We start from the raw sequence: 12,491 nt of genomic DNA on the forward strand, positions 1-12,491 counted from the left end.
AAAAAGTAGAACCTATGGGCAATTACTGTCTGCAGATTATTTTCATATGTTAAGACTTCATTTCTCTGACGATGGGCATTTTTTCAGAAGTCATCGAAGGCACACGGGTGAGGGCTCTCCCTCCACAGCTCCGCCCAGCCCGCCCAGCTGTTATCTTTTAAGTCTGACTCTGTCTTTTTAAAAACTTTATTTGAACTGTAATGGACATACCATAAACTGTGTATATGTAAAGCATACAGATCGATAAACTTTAACTTATGTATGCACCCATAAGACTATCACTGAAATCAAGATAATCAGCATATATACGGAACCCCCCAAATGTCCTCATGGCCTTTTATAATCCTCACTACTGGCCCTCCCTGTGATGGTTAATTTTATGTATCAATTTCTCTGGGCCACAGTGCTCAGATACTTGATCAAACATTATTCTGGTTATTTCTGTGAAGGTGCTTTTTGGATGAGGAACAGTTAAATTGGTAGACGTGAGTAAAGCAGATTGCCCACTCTAGTGGGGGCGGGCCTCATCCAATCAGTTGACTGCCTTGAGAGAAAAGAATGAGATCCTCCAAGAGAACAGGAATTCTGCTGGCAGATGGCCTTTGGACTTGAGCTGCAACGTCAACTGACCCCTCTAGATTTTGGGAGCCAATTCCTTAAAATAAATCTAGCTCTAGCTCTATCTGTACACATCCTGTTGGTCCATTTCTCTGAAGAACGCTGACTAATATAATACACTCCCCAATCCCTCACGAGCCCCATCCCTCTCCCTACCTTAGTCCCAGGCAAACACTGATCTGCTTTTTGTCACTATAGATTAGTTTGGATTTTAAAGAAATGTATACAAATGAAAAATTACAGTATGTACTCTTTTATCTTCTAGCTTCTTTCATTCATCACACTTATTTTGAGATTCATCAGTGTTGTGGCATAGCAATGATTCATCTTTTTATTGCTGAGTCATGTAACATAGTATATGTTGTATATGCCACAATATTTTTATCCATTCACCTGTTGCTGGAAGCTGGAGCAGTTTCCAGTTTTTGTCTTTTACAAAAAGACTCCTATGAACATTTGTGTATAAGTCTTTGTATGGAAATATACTTTCATTACTCTTGGGTAAAGGCCTGGGGGTAGAATGGCTGTAGGGTCATATGGTAGGTGTATGTTGCTAAGAGGCTTTTAACTCTGTGCTGTTCTCTATTATATAATAGAGAGACCAGGAGCCCAATTTATCATTCTCCTATAAATCCTAGTTATGAACTATGATTTATTCCATTCTTGGAGTTTAGCTCAACTTTTTGAATGACTATTTACAGGTGTGTCTTTGAAAGCCTAATGGAAATAAATCTCAACTCTCAAGTTCTAAAAAACAACCTCATTATAGTTAAAAAGAGGACTGCTTTATATTCCTTACATTTAATTATAGTCAATGAAGAATAGAATTCAAATTCAATAAAGAATAGAATTACAAACTTTTTGTAGGTGTCAAACATTTTAAATATATGCCTCAGTCTAAAAAAACAAGTCTAGTTATTTTCTCCGATTACTGAGTAGTCTGTAGTTCAATGTAGGACTTGGTTGAACCAACCAAACCAGTATTTATTGAGAAAAATGCTATCCTTTACCATTAAAACAGTGTTGCGTGAACATGCAGCAAATTACTTGGAAGCTGACAATTAGGTAGACTTGTTGAATAACTAAATTATACCAAACTGTTTGCCTTTCTGCTTTTCTTAGATTCATTCGGATTTGTTTGCCTTCCTCAGTATCAGGGGAGTTTGTCACCAAGCAAGGTTTTCACGATCAGTAAGCTTATCTTTCAGAATCTTCCTTGTTGGCGAATGTAGTGACTCAGAAGGCAAAGCATATTAAGTTCTGGGACACAAAGGGAAACAGTATTTGAAGTGGTATTATCATTGCTCTGTAAGTGAATTCCTGGCTTATCCCTAGCATCAGAAAGATAATTTTAAAATATATAAAATAAAGCCAATCAGTTATTGAGCCCTAAGGCACCATCAGATAGGAATCATAATAAATCAGGCTGATGGCCTTCAAACAGCCCCTGATTTTTTTCTTACTAATCAAATGAGATCAGAACTCAGCCATCACTGCAGGAGAAAAGCCAAATTTAATTAGCTTATCCAATGGTGTCATTTAGTAAATCAAAAGCCTTTGAAAGGTCAATGAATCTTGCCCTTATCATCTCATTATCTTCCATCACTAACGAGGTATCATCAACCAGCCCCACAGAAACAGTTATTTTAGTATCAGGCAATAGCTTGCTATAGCTAGTGACACTTTCTACTTTAGAAACGGTAGTGTGTGGAAAAGTCTACTCTCTTGCTTCCAGTTCTGTTATAATCCTTTGCCTTCTCCATGACTGTGATGGAAATAATATTTTCTCTCCCTTATTTAATAAATGTTAATAAGTAATGATGCCCTAAAATTCATCAATGTTGGTATCTGCTCCAAGCATAGTCTTTTAAGTAAAACCTGACTAATGATTATTGTATTATCCTCTCAGTAATATTTATTGAGCTCCTACTATGTGTCAGGTAATCCATGAGGCACTCATAACATTAATATCCCTCCTAAGGGGCTAATTCATTCTTTGATATTTACTTTGGCAACAGGCATGAGCGCCATTAAATTGATGCACGGATAACTCTATTTTTAGTTTTCTGAGGAACCTCCACACGGTTCTCCATAGTGTCTGTACCAATTTACATCCACATGATCCAGCAGTCCCACTCCTGGGCATATATCTGGAGAAAACCATAATTCAAAAAGATACTTGCACACACCAGTGTTCATTGCAGCACTATTTACAATAGCCAAGACATGGAAGCAACCTAAGTGTCCATCAACAGATGAATGGCTAAAGAAGATGTGGTCTATACGTACAATGGAATATTACTCAGCCATAAAAAGAATGAAATAATGCCAATTGCGGCAACATGGATGGACTAGAGACGGTCATACAGAGTGAAGTAAGTCAGACAGAGATAGACAAATATCATGTGATATCACTTATATGTAGAATCTGAAAAAAAAAGTTACAAATGAACTTATTTACAAAACAGAAAGAGACTCACAGACATAGAAAACAAACTTATGGTTACCAAAGGGAAAGGGGGGAAGGGATAAATTAGGAGTTTGGGATTAAAATATACACACTACTGTATATAAAATATATAACCAACAAGGACTTACTGTCTAGCACAGGGAACTATACTCAATACTTTATAACAACCTATAAAGGAAGAGAAAATGAAAAACAATATATATACATATATAACTGAGTCACTTTGCTCTACACTTGAAACTTACACAACATTGTAAATCAGCTATATTTCAATAAAAATTAAAATAGAATAAAATTATGCATGGAACACGTAGTATTTGAGCATCTACTCTGCATGCTTAGGATTTACTGGGATGAGACATAAGACAATGGGGAACTTTCAAGGTAGCCTCGGAAGTGCTGGATTGCAGCTGACTGGCTGAGTAAACTGTCAGTAAGATGGAGATTCAGAGGAGGGAGAGCCAGACTGCTGGGGCCAGAGACACAGCTGCTGGACAGACGAGTCGGCCCTTGAATGGGTGCCAGCGTATTAGGAGGAGAGGATCCTTTAGAGGAAGTTAGCACTAGAGCAAAGGCACAGATGCAGGAATGTGTACGGGGGCTTTTAGAGAACAGCAAGGTTACAGTAGCAAGTGTATCAGGGCTGTGGTCCCCAAACAGTTTTTGGCCACAGACCCCTTTAAGTATACCATGATATGGTGATGGTAATAATAACAATAACAGTGCTATATTAATGCTAGCAGTAATATAAATGTAACACACACATAATTTCAATGTGCCTTCAATGTTTTTCACATAAGTGCTTTTTACTAATTTAACCTTCACAACCCCATGAGGTCTCATGATCAAGCTCTCCCCTTACTAGATGACAAAACTGAAGTGTGAACAGTTCAAAGGTCACGCAGCCAGAAAAGTGTGACCTGGAATTTGGGCTCAACACCACCCTGCCTATCCAAGCAATAGGCTCTTTTTCCAGAAGAAGGAGCATTCTGCATTTCTACACAATTTCAGGGGGTTCATGGACTTCATGGATCCCCATGACCTTGGTCCTTGGGTTGAACAGTTTTGATCTATGGGGTGGCTGGTGGAAATGTTGGATTCACATTGATAAATAACCTCAAATGCCACCATTAGGAGTTCTCTGTAGGAAACCAGAAACACTGAACATTCCTAACCTGGAAATGATATGGAAAAGCAGTTTACTTTAAAAAGCACAGAAAGACAGTAACACGTGTGAATTGATTAGTGCACCTGAGGAGCTGGGTCAGGCACTTTCACATATTATGTTATTTAATCCTCCCAATAACAGTGTCTTCTTATGTAACCCTCCTTTCCATCTTTTTTCTTACAGGTAAGGAACCTGGTCACCTGAGAGTGTAATTCTCCCGAGGTCAGTGCCGCCGCAGAGTTTGCTCCTACCCACCCCCTCCCTAGCTAACGTGGAACCTGTGCCTCTCACCAGCCCTGAGCAGCCTTCTCCCGGTTTCTGTGAACTGCCTGCTAATGGCTCACATCGGCCACCTTCAGAGACTGGTCTTGGCCAGTGTGTTCACTGCCCAACTAACAGCCAGAAGTTCCCTCGAAAACAACCACTAGCTCAAGGCCAACAACTGGTGCGGAAGTGAGGCAGGCTGGGACCTGGGACCCTCTGCTGCAGTGCTGCAATGCTTGCACCTGGACAAACGTCTCCTTGAGCTACAAAGAAACTGTATGGGACTAAAAATAACTGCTTGCATTCCCAGTTGGGGCAAATTTTGAACAAAAGATACAAAGAGACTGAAAAACCCAACTGCCAGTTTTGAAGAGCAAAAGCAGGAACAAAAGCAGGGTACTGTGCATGCCCCCTGCACACAACACCACCTAAGGGGTGGGCAAACCACCTAAGCCACCCCTCCGGCCTGACCCCTGGACACACCCCTACTCTCACCCCATGTAAGGAACCAGCTCGCCCTCCTTCAGGGAATGAGCAGGAAAGGAAATGATTGCTTGTTTTCGCTCCCCCCTGCCGCAGCAGGGGCCCAATAAAGTCTTGCCTGAATTTCCTGTTTGGATTCTAGTCAATTTCTATTGATTGGGAAAGGCAAAGAACTCTGGTCGGTATCAGAAGGACCAACGCCCAGGACTTAGTCTCCGGCCTGCACACACCCTCCAGAGCTCCCGCAGAATCCTGCAGAGTCTGCGTCCTCATCTCAAATCCCACCTTCGCCCAGCTCCGCCCCTTCTCTGTCCTGCTTTCCTGGCTCCACGGAGTACTTCCTAATAAATTACTCTCACTCACATCCTTGGCTCAGGCTCTGCTCTTGGGAGAACCCAGACTTAGCTGGTCATACCAGCATTAAGACTAAAAGGACGCCGAGCCTGGGTTTGATCTGCTCTCTTCCTTACCTCCCAATAGCCAACAGCTACAGAGTTGTAAAGAAAAGCATCTAGAAATGAATTATTTATATACAGCTTCATTTTGGCAAACTAATTCTATGGACTCACAAGTGGGAAATGTATTAAATAAAAATATTGGAAGGGAAACTAACAGCAAGAATTATTGTGTATTATTTTTAATATAATTTCTAATGACTTGATTTTCAGGTGTGTGGTTTACAGATATGGAGATTAATAGACCATTACGAAGACAAGTTGCATGAATTTGCAAAAGCTTCTAATACTAGCCTGAAGGTAAGAACTTGAGTCAACTTCAATGATGAATGACAGCAACTCTAAAGGGAATATGATAAGAAATTGTACCAATAATGCACAATCAAAACTCCCCAGTAGGGGCTTCCCTGGTGGCACAGTGGTTGAGAATCTGCCTGCTAGTGCAGGGGACATGGGTTCGAGCCCTGGTCTGGGAAGATCCCACATGCCGCGAAGCAACTGGGCCCGTGAGCCACAACTACTGAGCCTGCGCGTCTGGAGCCTGTGCTCCGCAACAGGAGAGGCCGCGATAGTGAGAGGCCTACGCACCGCGATGAAGAGTGGCCCCCGCTTGCCGCAACTAGAGAAAGCCCTCGCACAGAAATGAAGACCCAACACAGCCAAAAACAAATAAATTTTAAAAAAAAAGAAAACAGAACTCCCCAGTAGTCGTCTCTGCCTTGGTATGATGTGGATTTTTGAAGGTGTATCTCTTCTTGTGCCATCCCTGATTCATAGCTGGAAAGGTCCTCATCTTTGTCACATTTGGTAACGACATGTGGAAGCCATGAAGTTCCATCGTGCCAGTGATCAATGAACTGTGGTCACCGCAGATATAAGAAGTGTAGCCACTGGTGGCGATAACATGAAAAAGCAGAAAATATACAATTCGTTTCCAGGGGTGCATGTCTATGGATCATGTTTCTGCGTGTTTTTCTTTAAGAAAAAAAAAAAAACTTAACTTGGATTAAAGTTCTGTAAGACACAGCATTTGATGAAATCAAGCATGTTGATCATCACAATTTAATATGTAGCCGGTTTTTCCTTCAATAAATCACGGATATGAGTATGCATATGTTTTTCTCTAGAGCGCTCACTGAGACAAAGGTATTCAGGTTTTGGAAGAGATATTTTTCTTTCCCTTAGGAAAACCTCTACTCGACATGATTTTTTAAAGAACATTACCATTTGTCTCGAGAAAAGTTAGTTCCCTTAAGTGAACAGGAACGAAATAAACAGGACTCTTGCCCCAAGTAGCACTTTTCCCGGGTTTATATCAGAATATTTTACAGCCTTTTAAATTATGCATTGTACTCTTCCATTAGACACACATATGTGGTATTTTCCAAGGGCTTTTCTGTTTGTGAAACAGAGGGGTCTTCACAAGAAGAATCCTGTGAAATGGAAAGAATCACAAAGCGGAGAATCCCCAGAAGTGGGTCTGAATGAAGTGTTGGGATGAAGAGACTCCAGATAAAGCTGCATCCTTTCCCAGGAAGGAAGTTTTTCTTTCCTATCACAGGCCCGTGCTCTGCCATGAGCTTGTAGGACATGATCTGAAATAGCATGCCTTTGGCCAGAATACATAGGACTTTTCACACAAACAATCAGATGGTGAATCCCAGTTGGGAAAAAGAACAATCTTCTTGAAACGTAAACATCGCCAAAAATATGAAGAAAGCTGTAAGAAAAGTAGTTGCCTTTGAGAACATCCTTTTTTTTTGGTTTGTTTTTGTTTTTTTAAAGGAAGCAGTGAGTCTTCTACCAAAACTACCTCTGACTTTCATAAAGCTGCTATCTGTAATTCAATTGTTTCTTTTCGATGTATTAAACATGACAGGTTTCATCTTTTGGTTTTCTGGAGTTGATTTGACCAGAATCTCTGAAAATGTACTTGTGGGAACTTCTGTCAAGTGCCTGAATGACAGTGTGAAAAAATGTTTGGAGAAGGAGAAAAATCAGTGCATATGGGGCTGAATGACAACTCCTTAAGGGAAACCTAAAAAAGGAGATTTCTAGCCAAAATGTTTAATTACTGCCTCTTCAAGACAGGCCAAGCCATCTGTTGGCTGGGATCTTGTCCCCACCTTTGGGGGGTGCCTGGTGATTGGCTGGCCATGTGTGAGAGAGCCATCTCCAACTGACATCTGTCATCTGTCAACCCCCCAACTGTAATGATGGGCAAAGTTGCTATCGGCTGTCAATGGGCCATATGGAATGATGAGTAAATGAACAGACCACATCCCAGACGCAGGGTGTTTCACAGGCAAACCAACCACTCACCAGCCCCTCTGGCTCAGAATGGAACCGTAGGATTTCGTTCTGCAAGAGAACATGAGGGAAGTGGGGTCGTGGTTACACATTAGAAGCCATCTCATCTTAAATCTTTACTGGAAAATTGGGAGATTGGGATTGACATATACACTCCACTGTATATAAAATAGATAACTAATAAGGACCTACTGGATAGCACAGGGAACTCTACTCAATACTCTGTAATGACCTATAGGGAAATAGAATCTGAAAAAGAGTGGATACATGTATATGTATAACTGATTCATTTTGCTGAATCAGCAGAAACTAACACAACATTGTGAATCAACTATACTCCAATAAAAATTAAAACAAAATAAAATTTAAATTAAAAAAATCTTTACTGGAAAGGTGAATGGAATAAATAAGTAAATAAGCCTCAAAATAAGTCCATCAATTAACTCATAAATGTGTATAGGTTAGGGTGGAACTATAATCAATCTACACACAGAGATCTGCTAACATGACAAACATTGGCCCCAGGAGTACAGGGTCAGTAGGAAAAAGTCTGTCTTTAATCATCAGTTTGAAAACTAAGAAAACATCCATGAACAAGGCTTGAATACCGTCTCTCTCTGTTTTGGGAAGCTTCGTACAGAGAAGCAAATCACCGAGGGAGAATGTTTTGGTCTAAATATATATAAAGTTCACTTGAATGCTTGGCCAGCAAGGCTGAGATTTTTTTTTTTTTTAATTTATTTATTTAATTTTGGCTGTGTTGGGTCTTTGTTTCTGTGCGAGGGCTTTCTCTAGTTGTGGTGAGCAGGGGCCACTCTTCATCGCGGTGCGCGGGCCTCTCACTGTCGCGGCCTCTCTTGTTGCGGAGCACAGGCTCCAGACGCGCAGACTCAGTAGTTGTGGCTCACGGGCCTAGTTGCTCCGTGGCATGTGGGATCCTCCCAGACCAGGGCTCGAACCCGTGTCCCCTGCATTGGCAGGCAAATTCTCAACCACTGCGCCACCAGGGAAGCCCAAGGTTGAGATCTTAATGTCATGTTCCCATGGCATGACACATCCTCAGCAGCCTTTTACATGTGTTCTCTGTTACCCTACGATTTATTCAAGAAGGCTTATTACAGGGAGTTACCTACCTTAAAGCACTATCTCACAGGCTTTAAAGTGTGGAATGAATTCATATTACCTAAATCAAGTCAGAACTTGACAATAGTCATTTCTGGAACTAGAGACAAGAGCAGGTGGGTGGTAGCATCTTTTTATAACTGAGGAATCAATTTGCAACCCCAAGCTTTTCAATTCCATTTAGTTGTGGACACTAAAGGGTTTTGATCAGTGGTTCTCAATCCCAGCTACTCATTGGACCAACTAAATAAAAATGGTAGGAAGTAGGACCCAGCTATAAGTATATTTTTTAAATGTTATCTATCATTCAAATGTACAGTTGAGAAGCATTGTTTGTAAATTCAGTTCAGCTGAAATTTGAGCCGAACCTGATGAAGCTTGGAGGGCATTACAGGGCCCAGAGCCACCACAAGCTGGCTGAGGGCTGAAGCAGACTGGCTTGGTCATGCAACCAGGAGCCAATGTGCCTGGAGTGAACCAGGGACCCTGGGGCTCAACAAGGTCCAGGCTTTCTCCAGCACTTTCTGTGCACATCCGTTTCGTACAAATTGCTTTCTGCACAAACATCTTGTCAGCACTCCAGCCTTATCTATCAGGACCAAAGCTCATCCCCGAACCCCCTCCTGACTTCCAATTCCTCTGCTGTATAGAATGGATCCCCTGGAATCATAGTGATGTCTCCTGTCCAGACTTGACCATCCTCATGGCAAATATGACATGAGAATTAAGGTAAGAGTTATTATCATCATATTGAAGACAGAAAGAAAGCTTGAAGAGGTCCAATCATTTGCTTGTGTAATTGCAGTGCTAGATTTCATCCCAGGCTTGTCTGACTCCAAAGTCTACCTTTCCCCTTTTAGCCACTAACGGGCAGCTCTGTCTCCTCAAATTTGGATCCAACTTCTCTTGAGAGGGGTCAGGTCTGCAGCCCTGGCCGCACCCAGCTCCAGCCACTTCCCTTGGCCCCCTCCTTCCTACTGGATAATGCTCCTGGATCCCATCCCATCACGAGCTGAGTTATAACAGGGGCCAAAGCTACATGCCATCTTCCCTTCTTATCACCACTGACCAATCCAGGCTCCTCTGACCTTTTTACAGCTTGGATTCTGCTTTTCATGATTGTAAGAACATTTCGCTGTAGGTTGATCTTCAAATGCTTTAGGTTTGATCAATAAAATAAAAAGAGCCTAATAAATGATTGTCTTCTCCCTTACCTTTGCAGCAAGATTTTCTTAGTGAATCTTGATGAATTTCATTAAAAATTTTTGAGATTTATTTTCCTTAAAGTAAGAGGAAAAATAATTTTGGATTAAACATTAATAATAATAGCAATTACATTTACTCAGAAGAAATACAATTCTAAATTCAAAGTAAATAGGGCAATTTGATTTTTGATTTTAAAAAAGTGAAAAAAATAAACAGCACAATAGGCTGAAAAACCACTTCATCTCTCTCATTAGTTCTGAGCTCTTTCTGGAATTGGGTTACAATATCATTAATAAAAGCATTAAAATATTTTTGGTACTTTTAATACACTAATTTGCTTAAAATGATATGTTACATTTTTGTTTTAAAAGTGTTACATACTCGTGCTATATAATTTGGAAAAGTAGAGAAAAGAATAATCATGAGAAAAGCACTGTTAATATTTTTAAATATTATATTTCATTTAAAAAATTTATTGGAAAAAAGAAACAAAACTGAAGAACTTGCTAAACTCAGAATAAAAGTTTCTTCTCAACAGTATATATAAATTCTTAAAGATACTGATAAAGTTTAACATTTTTCAAAACCTTTAGAAAGTGGGTCATTATATAAAAAGTGATAAATCACTCTCTAGAAAAGAAAATCCTGGTAAAGTAATTATGGTTGTGGCTATCATAAATCCCCAGTGATTATACCTGAATTGAGAATGTCTGTCAGCCTTCTCTTTTCCTATGAATTACCTGAATAATGTTTGTTTGACTTTGTTATTTCAAAAGGCACTGTTCTTTAAATTCTATCAACTCCTAAAAAATTATGTCAAAATTTCATTTGGGGAGCATGATTTATTTTCATCTTGTTTTTTTTTTTAACCTCACTTTGTAATTGCCTTTCTTTTTTCTTGACAGGAAAGATAATCACTCATTTTGTGTGACACTATCTACTTTCTTCTTAAAGACATTTTCATGTAGCCCTCAGACTTCATGTTCTAATTTGGAACGATTATTTCTATGCCAGCAGTAAAGGAGTCGTTCTGAGATTTATCTTTTCTTTCCAGGGATACGTTAGTTCTACCTTAAAACTCATATCCTCTTCTTTCTCAGATTTCTTTTTTGATTTGTATCCTGAATTTATGCTTTTTAATTGTTTATAGTTTTTTTTAAAGGTGCGTGACCAAATAAACTTGCTGAGTCTTTTTGTGCTGGAAAGCACCTAATTTTGCCCACATGCTTGAATGCTAATGTTGTTTCCCTCATACCATTGTTACTCCATTGTTGTTAAACATTAGATTTTGCTCATGAGAAGTCTAGTGTTTGTTTAATACTTGCTCCTATTTTTAAAAAGAAAGTGTAAAATCTTTCTCTGTGGAGTTCTGAAATGCTCACCAGTCAGTACTTACATGTGAGTTATCTACCTTTCAGAAATTCTTCCAAGTTTTCATTTGCTAATAATCACTTCCTTTTCACTGTCAGTTCTGTTTCTTTTATTATTAATAGTAAGTAATGTAGTCAGTACCCCAATTTGAACTAGCAATTCATATTTGTTCTTTCATTTGGCACTAACTACTTTAGCAAACACAAATATTAGTAAGACCACCTTCATCCATAAGGAAATAAAACATGCAAACAAATAATCGCAATATAAGGCTTTTAGGGCACATTTCATTAAATGTCTTGTACTGCAATTCTTAAGTGATAGGACATCTGGAGTGAGAAAAATCTCTTCCAGTTGTAATAATCAAGAAAGGCTGCATAAGGAAAATAGAGCATTTGCATAGAATAAGCAGGAGTTGAAACAGTAGAAAAGAAAGAATCTAGTCTGGACAGCCAGGAAGGGAGGAAGAGAAAGAGACTGGAGGGGAAGGGGGAGTAGATAAGGAACAGTGCAGTAGGTATTCTTGGGGCAGAGAATAGACTGACTCAGCTGGAAAGGAAACTCTTGTGTCAGGAATTGACCGGATGTGTAAATTGCGAGGAGAGTTTCACTTACTCACCAAAGGCCGGAGCAGCTGTGATGAAAGGGTCAGCAAGCCAAGCACAGGGGAATCAGGCTGAACTTGGTCTCCGTGCAAAGCCTCTGGGGAATTCAGCGGAGTAAGTGGAATTTAATAAACGTGGACAAGTTTCTAAAGTGACACACATTTATATAACTATATATAAGATTAAAATTACAGATATGGGTGGGGTGTGAAAGGAGAGATTTTCTTGGGAAAAGAGTGGGTTAGGGATTGGGGCTAGAATGCGGGGTGGCATTGAATGTGAGGCTCTGAAGACATTGGACCTGAATCAGTAGGAAACAGATGCCATGGAAGGCTTTTGTGCCTGCGAAAGAGGATAGAAAACATGTTTAATGAATCTACATCTGATGGTGGCTTATGGACCATAACAAAGCGGAAAAA

This window comes from Balaenoptera physalus (assembly GCF_965194825.1).
Source record: "Balaenoptera physalus genome assembly, chromosome: 18".
Lineage (NCBI taxonomy): Eukaryota > Metazoa > Chordata > Mammalia > Artiodactyla > Balaenopteridae > Balaenoptera > Balaenoptera physalus.